This window comes from Aulonocara stuartgranti, assembly GCF_965226115.1.
Source record: "Aulonocara stuartgranti genome assembly, chromosome: 17".
NCBI lineage: Eukaryota > Metazoa > Chordata > Actinopteri > Cichliformes > Cichlidae > Aulonocara > Aulonocara stuartgranti.
In genome coordinates this window covers 13,632,799-13,650,428 of record NC_138953.1, presented here as the reverse complement: position 1 = coordinate 13,650,428, position 17,630 = coordinate 13,632,799, and the positions used below count along the sequence as shown (strand labels likewise).

General features: G+C 43.9%; 1 protein-coding gene and 1 long non-coding RNA gene across 4 annotated transcripts in view; one reads left to right on the top strand and one right to left on the bottom strand.

Annotated features, from left to right (window-relative positions):
• LOC309692603 (adenylate cyclase type 1-like) overlaps positions 1-17,630 on the bottom strand; it is a 75,051-nt gene that overhangs the window by 11,114 nt on the left and 46,307 nt on the right. The gene's annotated exons all lie outside the window — the stretch shown is intronic.
• On the top strand, positions 5,568-12,202 carry LOC309692604. Its single transcript, XR_014272376.1, has 2 exons — positions 5,568-5,619; positions 11,081-12,202. It is a non-coding gene; the product is annotated as an uncharacterized lncRNA (long non-coding RNA).

The window sequence follows — 17,630 nt, the reverse complement described above, 5'->3', positions numbered from 1 at the left end:
GTTCCACACCACTGAAGTTGCAGCATTTTTACAAATCAATTCTGGTTCATCCGTTTCATTTAACGATCCACTTTCGCTCTTCTCATTCTCCGTCGCCGCCATGTGCGTATGTAAACAAAGGCACTGCGCATGTGCGTTTTACCCATATTCTATCGCGATATTATATTTTCCTATTGTTGCCCAAAATTACACCGGTATTACCGTGAACGGTATGATATAGCCCAGCCCTACAACCCAGGCAGACTGCAGTGAGGAAAGTTTGCTATCGAGGCGCACTGGTAGCTGTGTTTTAGCACATGTTTCCTGAGGCTAGCCAGAGATCATCAGGGGCTGCAAAAACAACATTCTTCCTGCCTACTGCCACAATGTCTTCGGTGGAAGAGCTGCAAGAAGAGGTTGTGCGTGAAATGCACACTCTATCCAAAGATCAACTGGTGTCAATCTGCGAGTTCCTTGGCATTGCAGAGAAAATAGATGTTAGCAGAAAAACTGTCACTGCTAACACACATTCAAATACACATGGAGAGAGAAGGTATAACAGTACTTGAGGATGATGGAATGTCAGAACTGTTGTTGCTTAATGATAAGATTGCTGAAGTAATGAAAGAGACAATTGTTGAGACTGAACCAAATGCAAATGGAAGGGGTTATTCAGGGCACAGAGAGCAACTAAACACTGCAATCTCACTGGTAACAGAGACAGCTAATGCAGTTAACACAGCGGTTAGTTCTCACTCCCAAGCTAATCACTCTGTCCCTAACTCATCTGTGTCAAGTGCCCCCCAACGACCAAGCCCTTACTGGCAGAAAGATTTCAAAATATCAGGCCAGATTGGTGAACCAGGTCAAAAAGATAAACTGACATTTTCCAGTCTTGCTCACCAGATCGAAAATGGACTGAGCAGAGGCTACTCAGAGCTTGACATTGTAGATGCTGTCATCAGAGCTATCTTGCCAGGTCTACAACTACGCAGCTATTTGGAGGGAAAAGCTCAACTCACCCTTACGACTCTACGCTGCATCCTGCGCTCCCATTTCCAAGAGAAGAACGCCACCGAACTCTATAAACAACTTGCCTCTGAAGTACAGACCCCAAAAGAGACTGCTCAAAGCTTCCTGATGAGAGTTTTAGATCTAAAGCAGAAAGTCTTATTTGCTTCCCAAGAGTCAGAGTCAGGACTCAAATACGACCCAGCTTTAGTCCAGCGTATGTGTTTGCACACCATACTCACAGGCTTCCAGAGTGACAGTGTCAGGATAGATATGCAGCCACTCCTGTTAGACTCTAAGACACCTGATGAACTCCTGTTAGAGAGGTTAAATATGGCTTGTGCCAATGAGGCAGAAAGGAAAGACAAGAAGAACAAGAAACGAATGCTGCACACACTGCTACCTCTATGGGAGTAGAGAACACTTTCAGGCTGGATGTAGAAGCAGAGGTATGAGACCATATAAAGAGAAACATTTAAACCAGCAATGGTTACCACCGAGGGACGAGTGTTAACCATGCCCATCATCCACAAGTCCCAACATTGCTCCAACTGTAAACAAGAAAAGTCAGGCATGAGACAGTGTTCAGCATGTAAAAACGCACTTTATTGTTCAAAAGCATGCCAGAAGCAACACTGGAGACAACATAAGAGACAATGCACTGGCTTAAAGACTAACAAAGACAATGAGACTGTTCAGGTACCACTGCCGCCAGCTCATGTAAACACCCCTCACAAAGTCACATCTCTGGTGGGCAGGCAATGTCTGGTTGAGTGTCTCCTGGACGGCCACAGGCTTCAAGCTCTATGGGATTCAGGCTCACAGGTGTCGATCATCGATGAGAAATGGAGAAAGGACTATTTGCCACAAACAGAACTAAGAGATGTAGCCGATATTATGGACACATCTGAACTCACCCCGACCACAGGAAATGGGACCGACATGCCATATCTTGGGTGGGTTGAGACAACCTTCCAACTTGTTTCCGGAACTGAACAAACTGAGAAATTGACCATCCCCATGTTGGTAATGAAAGGTTTTCAGCTCAGATGCCCTATTATAGGTTACAATATCATTGAATACATTGTGAATAAGACTGACCAAGCTAAACTGTACAGCACAGAGAAAAGCATTTCACAGCCTCAAAAGACACAAGGTGAAAGCTTTTATACAGGCTGTTAGTGCAGATACAGTTGACGAGTACAAAGTGATGACAAAGAAAGACTGTATTACTGTACCTAAACAAAGCCACATGCATGTTGAGGGTCATATAGCAGCAGGACCATTTAAACAAGACATGGTCGTGATATTTGAGCCAGACTTAAATCCTCAGTGGCCAGACGATCTTGAGTTTTTTGACACTTTGGTTAAAGTTAAGAAGGGTACTTTACCTGTCATAACACTAGGTGTCTCTAACCCCACTGACCATGAAATTGTCATTCCAGGCCGTACATTAGTTGGCTCGGTTCAGACTATTACAGCTGTTTTACTTGCCCAGGTGTATGAAAAAGCCACATCTGTAGCTACTGTTAACCAGACAAATATACAAGCCCAGTGTAGCTCTACTGAAGAGTGGGACCCACCTGTAGATCTTAGCCACCTGGGTGAAGAGCAGAGAGTATTAGCGAAACAGATGCTCAGAGAAGAATGCCATTCTTTCTCTAAAACAGACAATGATACAGGCCAGCGGTCCCCAACCTTTTTTGCGCCACTGACCGGTTTATACCCGACAATATTTTCACGGACCGGCCTTTAAGGTGTCGCGGATAAATACAACAAAATAAAACTAGTAGCGGTACCGAAAAAAAGAAGTTTTATTCACAACACACGTGAAAAGACCAAGGAAAACCGAGTTAACAATAAAAACGATAACAAAATAACGCTGAAAACTGATAAAAACCCTGAAAACCATATATTTCACACCTGAGCCTCAACTCTCGCGGCTCGGTACTGTCGAGGAGGGAAATTATTTTACTGCTATTGTCAAATAATTGTCATTGCATTAATAATATAATCTGCAGCATGGATATTGCATTCCAAGGTTTAAACAGTGTCTCTTTCAGAAAGACTGAGTTGCAGGCTGACAGGAAGTTGTATGCAGAAAGAAGCAGGAAGTTATTTTGAGCCGCAGGCTAAGACGAGGCTTTAACAATGTAACAGATAGCTTTAAGAAGGCCTTAAGCAGTTATGACTATTTTATACACAATGCATATCTGTGCTTATTAAAGAGTTGGAGCTCGGTCAATTAATTGGGGGTCGGAAGCTTTGTTCGGCGCGATGTTCGGACAATCTATTGTGCAAGTGACTTGGAGCCAGAGAAGGAATTGCAATACATGCTTACAAAACACTTATATATCAGATCATTTTATATTAAGGTTTTAGTAGAGGTTCTTGATTAAAACATTTATTTAGTAGAAGACATACACATAGTCTCAGTGAGCTTCTGGTCTGGTAAAAGGTCAGAAGTGCAACAGGTGAATTGAGAAAGAGCATTTGAGGACGAGACACAGACAGTAGGTGAAGAGATGACACAAAGAGCATGTGAGGTCAACACACACACACACACACACACACACACTTTAAATTAGATTTATTTAGAGGAGAGGTTAGTTATGTTTGGCTGTAACTGCAAAATTGTCTTGGTAAAAGAGGAACCGTTTCTTGGTGTCTCGGCAAGAAAGAGGAACAAGACAAGAACTGAAAGGTAGACAGGAAGGGCTAGCCATGAAAATAGAAGATGATTTTCTAGGTGAAAAGTCAATGATGATGTTGATCTGATCTATGTATAAAATGTATTTGTGACGTATGAAGGGGCGTCAGTAAATAAACCCTGATGCTATAAAATATCTGTTCATGCTTTGATTAAGTCGAAGACTACTTCCTGTCTGCGTACAGAGTTGTCTTCCCACGCGTGTATTCATTAAAATCTTCGTTTGACTTTACCCGGCCGGATCGGTGTGGTTATTCTTCGATCACCTCTTGTACCCTTCCTCAATATTGAATCTTAACATTTGGGGGCTTCGTCCGGTTATTGAGGAGGGAGAGTTGGAGGTTTGGACGGAGAAATCCGGGGTCTTGGGTGGTCTGACGGGCAGACATGAATTCCAGTGGTCTAAGTGAGTGGGCATAAGCCGGCTTATCCAAAAGGTAAGGCACTACCTGTTGAAATATTTCCAAAGTGTGCCAAATTGGATATGATAAAATTTAAGTCTACTCACTGAAGTTACTGGTGGATGTCTGTTTTGATTTTGATGAGAATGTCATGACAGTACTGAGGATTTAAAGCAGTTGGACTGCTGGTAATGGTTGAATGCGGTTGGACCGCTAAAAGGAAAAGCAGTTGGACTGCTCAATGTTTTTAGTATCTTAGGGAATTTGGTTATAAGGTTGGACCTGCTTCAGTCTTACACTTGGTTGGGTGTTTTACTGTTGTTCCAAAGTATTATAAATTACTCAAGAACGCCAGTTGGACTGGTAGGAAGCGCAGAACCCGGAGGTTACGCTCCCTCCTTGTCGTGGACGCGCGACATTGACCTCTCGGCGAAGAGGGTTAGTTCAGTGTGGTTTAGCTGTGGGGTACAGGGCATCCCGGAATTAAGCTAGGAGATAGAGTCTCCTTACCGTTTGGAACGGTATCTGCGCTTTTTTGGGCAGCAAAGGTTGGACCTTGGGTGTTGGACACTTTTAAATTGAGTTAGGGACTTTAGAGATGAGGCCAGAAACTGTTGGACAGATACTGGTTAATTGATGACAAAAAAGTTGGACTTTTATCGGTTAGACCGTTAACTTAAATTTTTCGAAATTCGGTAGGTGTTAAAAGGTATAAAATCTGTGCAGTTGTAAATATAAGACGTCTCTGTATTAAAAAGATCTCTGTGGGTTGAGTCAGCAATGCACTGACTGCCTGCTGCTATTCTTAGATGAAGAGTGTGTGTGCATGCAAATGAGGCAGCTGATGCAGAGCGCATGAGAGGACTATGCTTTCGGTTTTGTGTGTCATTCAGCTCTATAACTATTGTTTGCAAATGTGGATAAATGTCTGCAATTAAAATGCTGGCTTAGTAAATAACAACATTGTAAATATATGAATGGTGACAGCGTTTCAAAATAGAATATAAGAATTGTTTGTGTTTAAAACCAACGTTTAGGTAAAGAAGATTTAAGGTGGATTTGAAGGCATAAACAAAAAATAAAAGGGTTACAGTCTGCAAGGGTTGTTAATTCATGAGCTGACTGGATGCAGAGTAAGTGGAGTGGTCATCCTGAGAGGATTGAATGATGCTCTAACTCTGTGGTCAAGTCAGACATAGGCTTTAAGCAACCATGAGCCACTAATAAGCGTGACAAATTAATGAGTATGTGTAAATTGAACTTGTTAAATAGTTTTGATAGGAGTAACTCAATGAGCACGCAATAAAGTGGACTTTTTAGGGGCAGTTTATCACTGACACCATAAAAAGCAACTTAATTAGTAGTTCAATAACAAATTGTAAAGATAACCGTTGTTATTTGAAGAGAGAGAGGAGCCAGTGGTTGCGAGAACAGCGAGACGAAGATTGAAACCGAAAGTTAAGCGTGTCTGGGTGACCTAGACCAAGAAGGTGGAGTCGACCAACGCCATTGGAAGAGGTAAGTCTGTGTTTCAGAGAATGGCTGACAGCTCGGGTGCGACACCTAGTAGGAAAAGGGGATGCAAACCTCTGAAGGATCAGCTCGAACAGCGTAAGAAAGTTGTTCGCTTGGCTTCCCCTGGAGTATTAAAATCAGCAGAGAAAGAGTGCCAAGCGATGGAGGTTGAGGTAAGTAAACCTATTATATCCCAACAGAAAGGGCTGGGTGATAAAATACCTCTGAGCTTGGTGTTAAAAACTGAAGGAGAAGTGTATGGACAAATGAATGAAGGCCGTGCGACGTCATCAGGAGAAGAAGACGATGAGGAGGACGAAGATGGAGGAGCTGAACCTCAACCAAGTACAAGCCTAATTTTGAGGAAAAGAAGTGTGAAGAGAGACCAAGCACAGAGACAGCCCATATTTAGGAGCTCAAAGGGAAAAGGAAAGTCGAGGAAGAGTAGAAAAGTGAGTTTTGAACAAGGAGCTCCTGACCCTGGTTTAAGTCTGCCTCTAATAGCAGGTCCAAAGAACGAACCAGTTCATCGCGCCTATAAGGTGAGAGATTTGGAAGCATTGGTTAAACAACTTCCACCAATAACCAAGGGAGAACATTGGGAAGGAGAAGAATTAGCGCTGGGCGATTTTCGCGCTTTGGCCGGACGTTGTATGCTGGGTGGTGGGTTAGCAGATGTAGAGCAGATAGCTCAAACAACCAGATATGCAAATGACCTGAAATATCATGAGGTGCAGAATGACTTAGCAGATGCAGTCCGGGAGAAGGATCCAACTCCTAACTCTGGAGCCATTCCAAAAATTATTTGGGATCCCAAAAACACACCCAGAGAGTGTTTAGCTAAAGCAAAGGAACAATGGTTGTTAGGAACAGGAATACATCCGGGGAAGGAGGGTGAAAGTAGAGCGTGGTTTCGTTCGGCAGTGCTGGCAGGGCTGCCCAACCAGGTTGCAGTTGACTTGGAAAAGAACCCAGATTTTGCCGTTGCAGACTCGGTGCAGTGGGAGAGACATGTGACCCACAGACTTCAGCAGGAACAGGATTTGACGAACAAACAAAAGAAAGAGTTAGATGAAGTACAGGCGCAGCTGCTTAGGCTGCAGCTGGGTGAGGCTCGCGAAAAATATAATGCGAAGAAAAAAGAACTGAAAGAACTAAATAAGACTATAATGGTGGCAAGGTCTCAGCCCGATCCTGTGCCTGACTGGCCAGATCAGGATCCGGGTCTCTACCCTGATGACCGTTGGCCCGCCAATGCACCAAGGCAGCGTCAACCCGTAGGGAATTGGGGGACCGGTGGACCGCAGAGAGGGCGTGGTGGATCCGTGAGGGGAGGACAAAGGGCTCGGAATCCGGGGAATCCTGGCAGTGTGTCTTGGACTGGCTGTTACAGCTGTGGAGCAGAAGGACACTGGTCCCGAGAATGCCCTGAATCGCAGCGAAATTATCAGAGGCGAGGCTATCAACCCCAGGCACGAGGAGGCCCAAGACAAAGAGTTGCTTACAGGGGAGCACATCAGGCTCCAAACCCGAATGCAGCACCAGCCCCTCAGTACCCAGTAGCCGACTGGGGCTGGGAGGGGGAGCAATACTGATGGAGCCCGGAGAAACTGAACAGCGTGGGGACGGTAGAACCTATGCTGTCAATGATGATGATCCAGCATTGACACAGCTGGGAAAACAGACTTTGAAGCACCAATATGTGGTGTCCTGACAGGTGCCTGGAAAATCTCATGGGCAGGGACCTGCTTGTGAAACTGGGATCACCTTCAAAGACTCAATATCTAGTCCAGAACTCTGAACAACCCACTGTCGAAATCTACTGGGGGAGGCTAGTGGAAGAAGGCATTTTGAGACATTATCAGCTGTGGAAACCCTGGGTAATGAGCCTGGCCGTCTATTCCCCCCCGCGAGATCCTTTCCACGTTACACTCTTTTATGATAGGGAAGATAATGATATCTATCGGGAACAGTTCCAGTCTGATCTTGAGGGACAGACGTGGAATGTGCAAACACATAACATTTATGTTGGACCAGAAGGTGTGGCCGCGGCTGTGAAATTTACTGATGAACAACTGCCTTGGTACAATGTGGGAGAGGATTCAGCCCCTCACATTACATTGGCGGTCCACGGGGGTCATGGGCCAAGAGATCTGGGACCAATGGTCAAGCGGGCGCTGGACAACGCATGCTGGCAAAGCACCCAAATTCCAAATGTCTGGTATGCACCAAAATGTAAAATATATCGCATAACTTGTTTGTCCAACGATGCAGTGATCTTAGAACATAAAGAAATCTCCAGAATACATGGCAGGGAAAGAATGGATCATCCTGATGCAGTAGCTGAGCTCTCAAAATTGCCTGGTACTTTGTGGTCCGCAGGGCCCACAGATGTAGGTCTAGCTAACTGTTCGCCTGTCCTGTTCCAGCTGAAGTCTGACATACCATTTAACAGACCATAATAGAAGCACAAAACTGAAGACCAAAAGTGGTTCACATGTATTGACCTAGCGAATGCATTTTTTGTCTCCCACTGCACGAGTCACTCAGAGACATTTTCTCATTCACATACAGAGGCCGCAAATTTAGGTACACACGCCTACCACAAGGCTTTGCACTCTCACCAGGAATTTTTAATCAGGTGTTGAAAGAGACATTGTCCCCATGTCAACTGCCAGGGGGCTGTACATTAATAGAGTATGTTGATGATCTTCTTATTGCAGCCCCGTCAGCAGCGGCCTGTACGGCAGCATCGCTCGTGGTGTTGAACAGATTGGCGGAGTGTGGCTTCAAAGTGAGCAAAGAAAAACTGCAGTTGGTCCGGCCAGAGGTAACATTCCTGGGCCGGGTGATCGCACACAGATCAGTGGGGTTAATGAACACACACAGAGACCAAATTCTGACACATCCAAAACCAAGAACTGTGAAGGAGTTGCTTTCCTTTCTTGGCTTGACAGGTTACAGTAGGCAGTTCATTCCGAACTATGCGGGTAAAACGGCCCCTTTAAGGGACCTGATCAAGAAAGTTGGTGTTCGAAATCTGAAGGCTGAATTGCCTTGGACGCCGGACACAGAGACAGCGTTCATTTCACTAAAACAGGATTTGTCAAGAGCCACAGATCTGGCCACACCTAACTATGATGAGGCATTTTATCTTGATGTTTCAGAAACAAAGGGAGTTGTGAATGGTGTGTTGTTTCAGAAAAAAGGGGGAGGTAGGGATGTACTTATGTATGTTAGCATAAGATTAAATTCAACAGAAGCAAGGCATCCCACATGCACACAACACGCAGCAGGAGTAGCAAAGATAATTCAGAAAACAGCACATATAGTGAGGGAACACCCACTGAAAGTGCTTACTACACACAGTGTAGTGGCCTATGTGAACTCACAGGTATTCACAATGACTCCATTGACGCAACAAAGGTTGAGCAAAATTTTAGAGGCGCCAAATTTGATATTCACACATGAAGGAATAAATATGGCGGACCTAATGGGGTCAGGAGAACCACATGACTGTATTAAGAAAGCCCAGGTTGAAGGAAAAATCGAGGGACAACAGTCGGCCCAGAGAGCTGAAGTGATAGCCCTAACTCGAGCCCTGAGGTTGGCTAAAAACATGAGAGTGAACATCTACACTGACTCAGCATATGCGTTTGGAGCAGCTCATGTGGAACTGGCTCAGTGGAAGAGAGCCGGGTTCAGGACGGCCACTAATGCACCCATCTGTCACAAAAAGGAAATGGAGGAACTGGAAAAGGCCCTGGAGGACCCAGACGAGGTAAGTATTATAAAATGCAAAGGCCACTCACAAGCAGACAGTATGGTGGCAAGAGGAAATCAGAAAGCTGATGAAGCCGCAAAGGAAGCAGCGGGCTACAAAGGACAGAGACAACTGGTGCAGGTAACCCCAGAAGAGGAGGTTAGCACTAACAGCATGGAAGAAGTTAGACAGGCTCAGGAGGAGACATCCCCAGAGGAAAAGGGGGTGTGGGAAAACAAAGGAGCCTGGCAAGATGGCGGTTTGTGGAGGGGGCCAGATGGGCGTCCCGCTTTAACGGCCAAAATGGCGGAACAAAAGGTGAATGAGGCTCACGGGCTTGGTCACGTGGGAGTGGAACAGATGGAGAGAAATTTGTGCCGATGGTGGCATCCTGATTTGAGAAGGATGATACTGGAAAAGGCCAGAACGTGCCTAATTTGTGGGGCACACAACCCAAAGCCAGCAGTAAAACCTGAAGCTGGTAAGTTTCTCATGCCAGAAAGGTCAGGAGAAGAGGTCGTGATTGATTATACCGACATGATTGATACAGGCCCAGGTGGGGTGAGGTATTTGCTGGTGTGTGGATGTTTTGACTGGATGGCCCGAAGCATGGGCGACTAAATGTGAAGACGCGAAAAGCGTGATTAAGTGCTTAATCAATCATTACATTCCAAGGCATGGGTTTCCCAAGAGAATTAGATCAGACAATGGTACTCACTTCAAGAATAAAGATTTGCAAGAGGTAGAGAGGATGTTGGGAGTGCAACATAAGTTCGGGACGGTCTTTCATCCTCAATCTCAAGGAAAGGTAGAGAGGATGAACCTAAATTTGAAAAGCAAGTTGGCTAAAATTTGTGCGCAGACAGGGCTAAATTGGGTCGCAGCCCTGCCCATTGCTTTGATGACCATAAGATGTTTATGATGATGTTAACTTTGTATTTCAGGTGCAGTTATAACTATTTTATACATATTGCATTTTGTGCTTTTAAAGGAGTTGTGGCTCAAATTTGTCTCTGGAGGGTCATGAGCCTTTGGCTAGCGCTATGATTAGCCAATCTACTGTGAGGATAATATGAGTTCATGAAGGATTGCACACGCTTACAGACACAGAGTTAAGAAACACACATGACAGTATTGATTCCAGGCAAAAGGCCCTAAATTCATTTAGCTTTTAACTGAACTTAAAGAAGGACCAAAGAGGAAGGAAAGCATATATTTTGGTTAAGTCTGATAAACTAGAATTAGGAGGTATTGTTACATTAAGGGAGCAAAATGAAATAAAAAGGTTATACCAAAACAGGTGATAACATAGGAAATGTGAGGTTTTAAAATGAAGTTAGTGTTAACACATAGGAGTTGTTTCAAGGCAGCATTTAGCTATGATGAAATGTATACAGGAGTAATTGCTTATATGCTTAAACTTAATTGATTAAAGTGGTTGTTTTCTTTTGGAGTAGATTAACTTGCAGCAGCGACAACTTGTGCACAGGATGTTGATGATCAGATAAGGGAAAGTAGAGCGAGCAACTGGACGTGAAACCAGCGCTTAAAAGAATTTTAGAATGATGAGTAACGTTGAAGAGTATACATAAATACAAGTCAATAAGTTAAGAAGATAATTAGGATCAGGCTTTTGATTAAAGAGTCCCAGATAGGATAAGTTAGGGAGATGCAAGAAAAGGTGTTTTGTTTCCTTTGCAGAAGATCGATCTCGGCGACCACAGGAGGGGCGAGGATCCTGGAGATCTCGAGGTTCGAGACCACCAGAGAAGGGTCTGCGTGAGGACACAATGTATTGTGACCTCTGGTGTTCCAGAGGTCAAAAGGGGGAGTGTCGAGGAGGGAAATTATTTTACTGCTATTGTCAAATAATTGTCATTGCATTAATAATATAATCTGCAGCATGGATATTGCATTCCAAGGTTTAAACAGTGTCTCTTTCAGAAAGACTGAGTTGCAGGCTGACAGGAAGTTGTATGCAGAAAGAAGCAGGAAGTTATTTTGAGCCGCAGGCTAAGACGAGGCTTTAACAATGTAACAGATAGCTTTAAGAAGGCCTTAAGCAGTTATGACTATTTTATACACAATGCATATCTGTGCTTATTAAAGAGTTGGAGCTCGGTCAATTAATTGGGGGTCGGAAGCTTTGTTCGGCGCGATGTTCGGACAATCTATTGTGCAAGTGACTTGGAGCCAGAGAAGGAATTGCAATACATGCTTACAAAACACTTATATATCAGATCATTTTATATTAAGGTTTTAGTAGAGGTTCTTGATTAAAACATTTATTTAGTAGAAGACATACACATAGTCTCAGTGAGCTTCTGGTCTGGTAAAAGGTCAGAAGTGCAACAGGTGAATTGAGAAAGAGCATTTGAGGACGAGACACAGACAGTAGGTGAAGAGATGACACAAAGAGCATGTGAGGTCAACACACACACACACACACACACACACACTTTAAATTAGATTTATTTAGAGGAGAGGTTAGTTATGTTTGGCTGTAACTGCAAAATTGTCTTGGTAAAAGAGGAACCGTTTCTTGGTGTCTCGGCAAGAAAGAGGAACAAGACAAGAACTGAAAGGTAGACAGGAAGGGCTAGCCATGAAAATAGAAGATGATTTTCTAGGTGAAAAGTCAATGATGATGTTGATCTGATCTATGTATAAAATGTATTTGTGACGTATGAAGGGGCGTCAGTAAATAAACCCTGATGCTATAAAATATCTGTTCATGCTTTGATTAAGTCGAAGACTACTTCCTGTCTGCGTACAGAGTTGTCTTCCCACGCGTGTATTCATTAAAATCTTCGTTTGACTTTACCCGGCCGGATCGGTGTGGTTATTCTTCGATCACCTCTTGTACCCTTCCTCAATATTGAATCTTAACATTACCAAACGACTCACGGACCGGTACCGGTCCGAGGCCCGGGGGTTGGGGACCGCTGATATAGGCTGTATTGAAAAACTGAAAATGACCATCTCACTCAAAGACAACGAACCAGTCAAACGCACATACCTATCTGTGCCACGGCCGCTCTACCAAGAGATGATAAGTTACCTGCATGATTTAATAGCACAAGGCTGGGTCTGAAAGTCAGACTCGTCATATTCCTCACCAGTCGTTTGTGTTAGAAAAGAAGATGGTACTTTAAGACTGTGCATAGACTACAGAGACCTGAATCGGAAAACCCATCCTGATTGCCAGCCCATCCCACGCGTCTAGGACATTATGGACAGTTTGGGTGGAAACTCCTGGTTTTCGCTTTTAGGTCAGGGGAAAGCGTACCACCAGGGGTTCATGTCAGAAGAAAGTCGTCCACTCACTGCTTTTGTGACCCCCTGGGGATTATATGAGTGGATTCGCATCCCCTTTGGACTTATGAATGCCCCTGCAGCATTTCAGCGCTGTATGGAAGAGTGCCTGGATGGGCTGCGCGACAACATCTGCATCCCCTATCTGGATGACACATTAGTTTACAGCAAAACGTTCAAAGATCACTTGGAGGATGTGAGAAAAGTGCTCCAGAGATTGAGAGGCTTTGGTATAAAGCTTAAGCCAAGTAAGTGTGACATGTTTAAGTCTGAGGTGCGCTATTTGGGCAGAATAGTGTCTGCAGAGGGCAGTAAAGTGGATCCTGCAGACTTTGAAGCAGTCAAAGCACTCAAAGGTATAAAACCACAAAATGTTGGTCAGCTCAGAAAAATGTTAGGCCTTCTCTCCTACTACAGACAATACATAAAAGACTTCTCCAGAAAAGCAGGTCGTTTGTATGAACTGTTAAAAGCTGTCAAAACCCCAGAGAACTCAGACACCACAAAAGGGCCAAGGGCAAGACCAAAGAGAGCCAGTCAAGTTGTGCCCTCCTCAAAACAAATCGTGTAGACTGACCAGCATCAACGTGCGCTTGAGGAACTAATAGACTGTTTGCTCCACCCACCAGTGCTGGGGTTCCCAGATTTCACACAGCCGTTCATCGTACACACAGACGCCTCACACAAAGGGCTAGGCGCCGTTTTGTACCAGAGACAAGATGGTAAGCTGCGAGTTATTGCTTATGGCTCCCGTACTCTAACAGCGGCTGAAAAAAACTACCACTTCCATGCAGGAAAACTAGAATTTTTAGCATTGAAGTGAGCTATCACTGACAAATTCAGAGACTATTTGTACTGTGCCCCAACATTTACTGTCTATAGCGATAACAACCCGCTAACGTACATTTTGTCAACAGCCAAACTGAATGCCACCACATCAAGATGGGTCGCTGAGCTCGCTGATTTTCACTTCACCATTAAGGAAGGGAAACGGTGACGCAGATGCTTTATCAAGAATGCCACTTGATGTAGAAACCTTAATGAGAGACTGCTCTGAGGAAGTGCCACCGGACACTATCACAGCTGCTATCCAGGCCATTGAGGCACAGAAAAACACACCTGCCACATGGACACTCTCAGCTGCAGCAATGTCAGTCACAGCAGAAGGTGAGCCAGCAGAAGCAACATTCACACCCATACCAAAAGAACAGCTTAACCCTTTAAGACCTACCATAGAACCAAGTCCGCCAGAGCTTATAGTATATTTTTACATGCTGTGGAGCCATTTTTTGGAGCATTTCAAGTTGCTATACATCAATACAACCATTATAGCCCACATTTTAATAATATGTCTGCATTAACTGCATAGTAATTACATAAATTGCAAAAAAGTGCAATAAACTACAAAAAAATTTAAAATCGTTTTTGATTTTTTAACATATATTTCTAGTTAGAGAAATTTAAGAGGCTTATCCCTCAAAACTGTAAATACAAAAAAGTTGCACAAAATAGTTTCCCACCAAAGGAAATTTATTTTAAGTGTCTTCATAGTTTTATTTTTGAGATACACCAATTTTCATATACTGCAGGAAAAACGAAAAAATATATTATAGTGCAAATTTGCAAAATAACAGCATATGCATCAAAATAAAATATTTCCAGCAGTGCAATATGAGTCCTAAGCATCCCAGAAACGACACAGAAAGTCATAAAGTCAAATACAACTTTTAAAAACACAAGTGTAGGCTCATAAGGCCACGATGGTAAAAAACTACATTTCCGCAAAATGACGTCACTTCCGGTTTCGGGCAGGTCATGCCGGACATGTGATAGTTCACGCTGATGGACGTAGGAAGTGTTACAAACAGCTGATCGGATCGGCAAAGCGTGTTTCTGGAATATTATGTTTTTGTTGCCGCAAGTGTTTTTTATGCAGTTTTTGCAAAGCTATATGTGGAAGGAAACTGTGACCTAGGACAAGCTGATGGCATAAGATGAAAGTACAACTCCTCCGGTTTCATATGCAAAAAAAATTATTGCGCTAGATTACGTGGTTGCAGAGCTACCGGGATTTAAAAATAGTTACGCAAAACAGAGCGTGTCCGCTCTGACCGGCTTTAAAGGGTTAATGAAGCGCAAAAGTCTGATCCTGTTATAAGCCCTGTATTACAGTGTAAACAGACCGATTCAAAACCACTGCCCAAAGAGCTAAGAACATTTGACCCTAAGACAAAATGCTTGTTCAGAGAGTGGGGCAAGTTAAGACTAGATAACAATGGCATCTTGTACAGACTCACTTCTGCCCAGAAACAGCTAGTCCTGCCAGATCAGTTCAAAAAGACTGTAATTGAAGAGCTGCACAATAATATGGGCCGTCAATAGGGATGGGTATCGAAAACCGGTTCTTGTTGAGAACCGGTTCCTACTGTTTCAATTCCTTGGAATTGTTTCCCATTTTTGCAAACAATTCCCTTATCGATTCCAGTCGCCCCGAATCACGTCACCACGTTGCGGAGCATCATTTACCTGGCAGGAAACATGGTGGCTGAAACGCTCAAAAGTTTGATTACACTTTACGAGAACGGAAGACAACAGGGCAACTTGCAATACTTGCAAAGTAGATATTTCATTTAAGGGAGGAAACGCTACGAATATGCAAAAGCATTTGCTCACAAAACACACGATAACTTTAAATGAATGTCGTGTTTTTAATTCCGCTCCGGACTCGTGAATTTCAACCCAGCAGCAGCGGTAACGTTTGCACGTCCTCTCCCGTTAATGCGGCAGGTGAATAATCAACTAAGAGTGCATATTTATGTTAGTGCGATCTGCCTTATTACAAAACCTGCCATTACTGTGCATTTAGGTGACCATGATGAGAGAGACAGACAGAGTCTGGCTGGCTCAGATGCTGGTAGTTCTCCCTGCAGTCTACCGGTAGCGTCTCCTTTCAGGCCAGGATAGACGAATGTCACCGAGCAGTGACTAAGTTTGTGGTAAAAGGCTTGCACCCATTTGCCACAGCAGATGCCCCAATTTTCGGTAAGTGAATGTGTTTAATTGTAGGCAGGGACATTACTGGATATTCTTGTGTAATTGCTACAGAATAATTTATGTTATACTTTGTTATTGCTACAGAAGAATATTTATTTTATTATTTTACATTTACAATTTTTTTTCCTGGGGATCCTGTGACACCCCATTGAAGAGCCATAGGCTGGATCTCTTAAGATCTCACTGTTGGGTTTGTAAAGCCATGTTACTCCTAAATTTCTATCTTGTTCAAAGAGAAGATATAAAACAAAGTTCTAAGCTGATCGACCTTAGTGTTCTCCTTTTAAAAAAAAAGAATTGATAAGAGAATCGATAAAGAATCGAATCCTTAAACAGAATCGAAAATGGAATCGGAATCGTGAAAATCTTATCAATACCCATCCCTAGCCATCAAGGTGTTGATCGCACAGTGTCTTTGATACGTGAACGCTTCTTTTGGCCACACATGCAGGCAGACATCGAGCATTTTGTGACCAACGTTTGTTCCTGTGTAAAGCAGAAAAAGCCCAGCCATGAAACAAGAGCTTCTTTAACAAACATTGTAACTACGCAGCCCTTTGAGCTGGTGTGTATAGACTTTCTCCAGCTTGAAAAATGCAAAAGCGGTTATGAATATATTCTAGTGATAACTGACCACTTCACACATTTTGCGCAAGCCTATGCCACCACCTCAAAGTCAGGCAAAACTGCTGCAAACCTGATATTCAATGACTATGCCCTAAAGTTTGGCTTCCCCTGTTGCATTCACCATGACCAAGGAGGTGAATTTTAAAATCAGCTATTCAGTCAGCTCAAGAAACTGTGTGGCATGGCCGGTTCTAGGACAACACCCTATCACCCAATGGGGAACGGTCAAGTTGAACGTATGAACAGGACATTGTTGCAAATGCTTAGAACGCTAACTGAAACACAAAAGTCAAACTGGAAGGAATCTATCAACAAGTTAATGTACGCATATAATTGCACACGTTGTGAAGTCACTGGCTACTCCCCATTTTACCTACTGTTTGGACGGTCACCCAGGCTACCAGTAGATATGCTCTTTGGACTATACTCAGAAACAGATTTTAGTGACCACAGAGACTATGTTGAAAAATGGAGAAAGGGCATGGAACAAGCATACTCTATAGCAAATGAGAATGCAAAGAAAGCTGCTGAAAAGGGCAAAAGACACTACGACACAAAAGTAAGGAGTTCTGTGTTACAACCTGGTGAGAGAGTTCTGGTCAAAAACCTGACACGTAGAGGAGGCCCAGGGAAACTGAGAGACTATTGGGAGGACACTGTTCACACAGTAGTCAGACAAATGGGGCCTGACGTCCCTATCTACAAGGTAAGACCGGAGAGAGGCAGAGGGCGCTCTAGAGTGCTTCACAGAAACTTGCTTATGTCATGTGACCACTTACCTTTTGAAAAAAGATAATCGTACAAGACATGAACAGAAAAAGACTGATAAATGGCCTGTATTTGTATAGCGCTTTTACTAGTCCCCCCTAGGGACCCCAAGGCGCTTTACACACCCAGTCATCCACCCATTCACACACTGGTGGAGGCAAGCTACAGTTGTAGCCACAGCAGACTGACAGAAGCGAGGCTGCCATATCGCGCCATCGGCCCTTCTGGCCAACACCAGTAGGCGGTAGGTGAAGTGTCTTGCCCAAGGACACAATGACAGAGACTGTCCGAGCCAGGGCTCGAACCGGCAACCTTCCGATTACAAGGCGAACTCCCAACTCTTGAGCCACGATCGCCCCCCGTCGCTGTTGTGCCAGACTCTGATGGTGAGGGCAATGTTGATGAATACCGCTGTCATTACGCACCACGTCAACCTGTGTCCCAGCCATCAGAACAAGAACTTCTCACAGCAACATCTCAGCCCGCA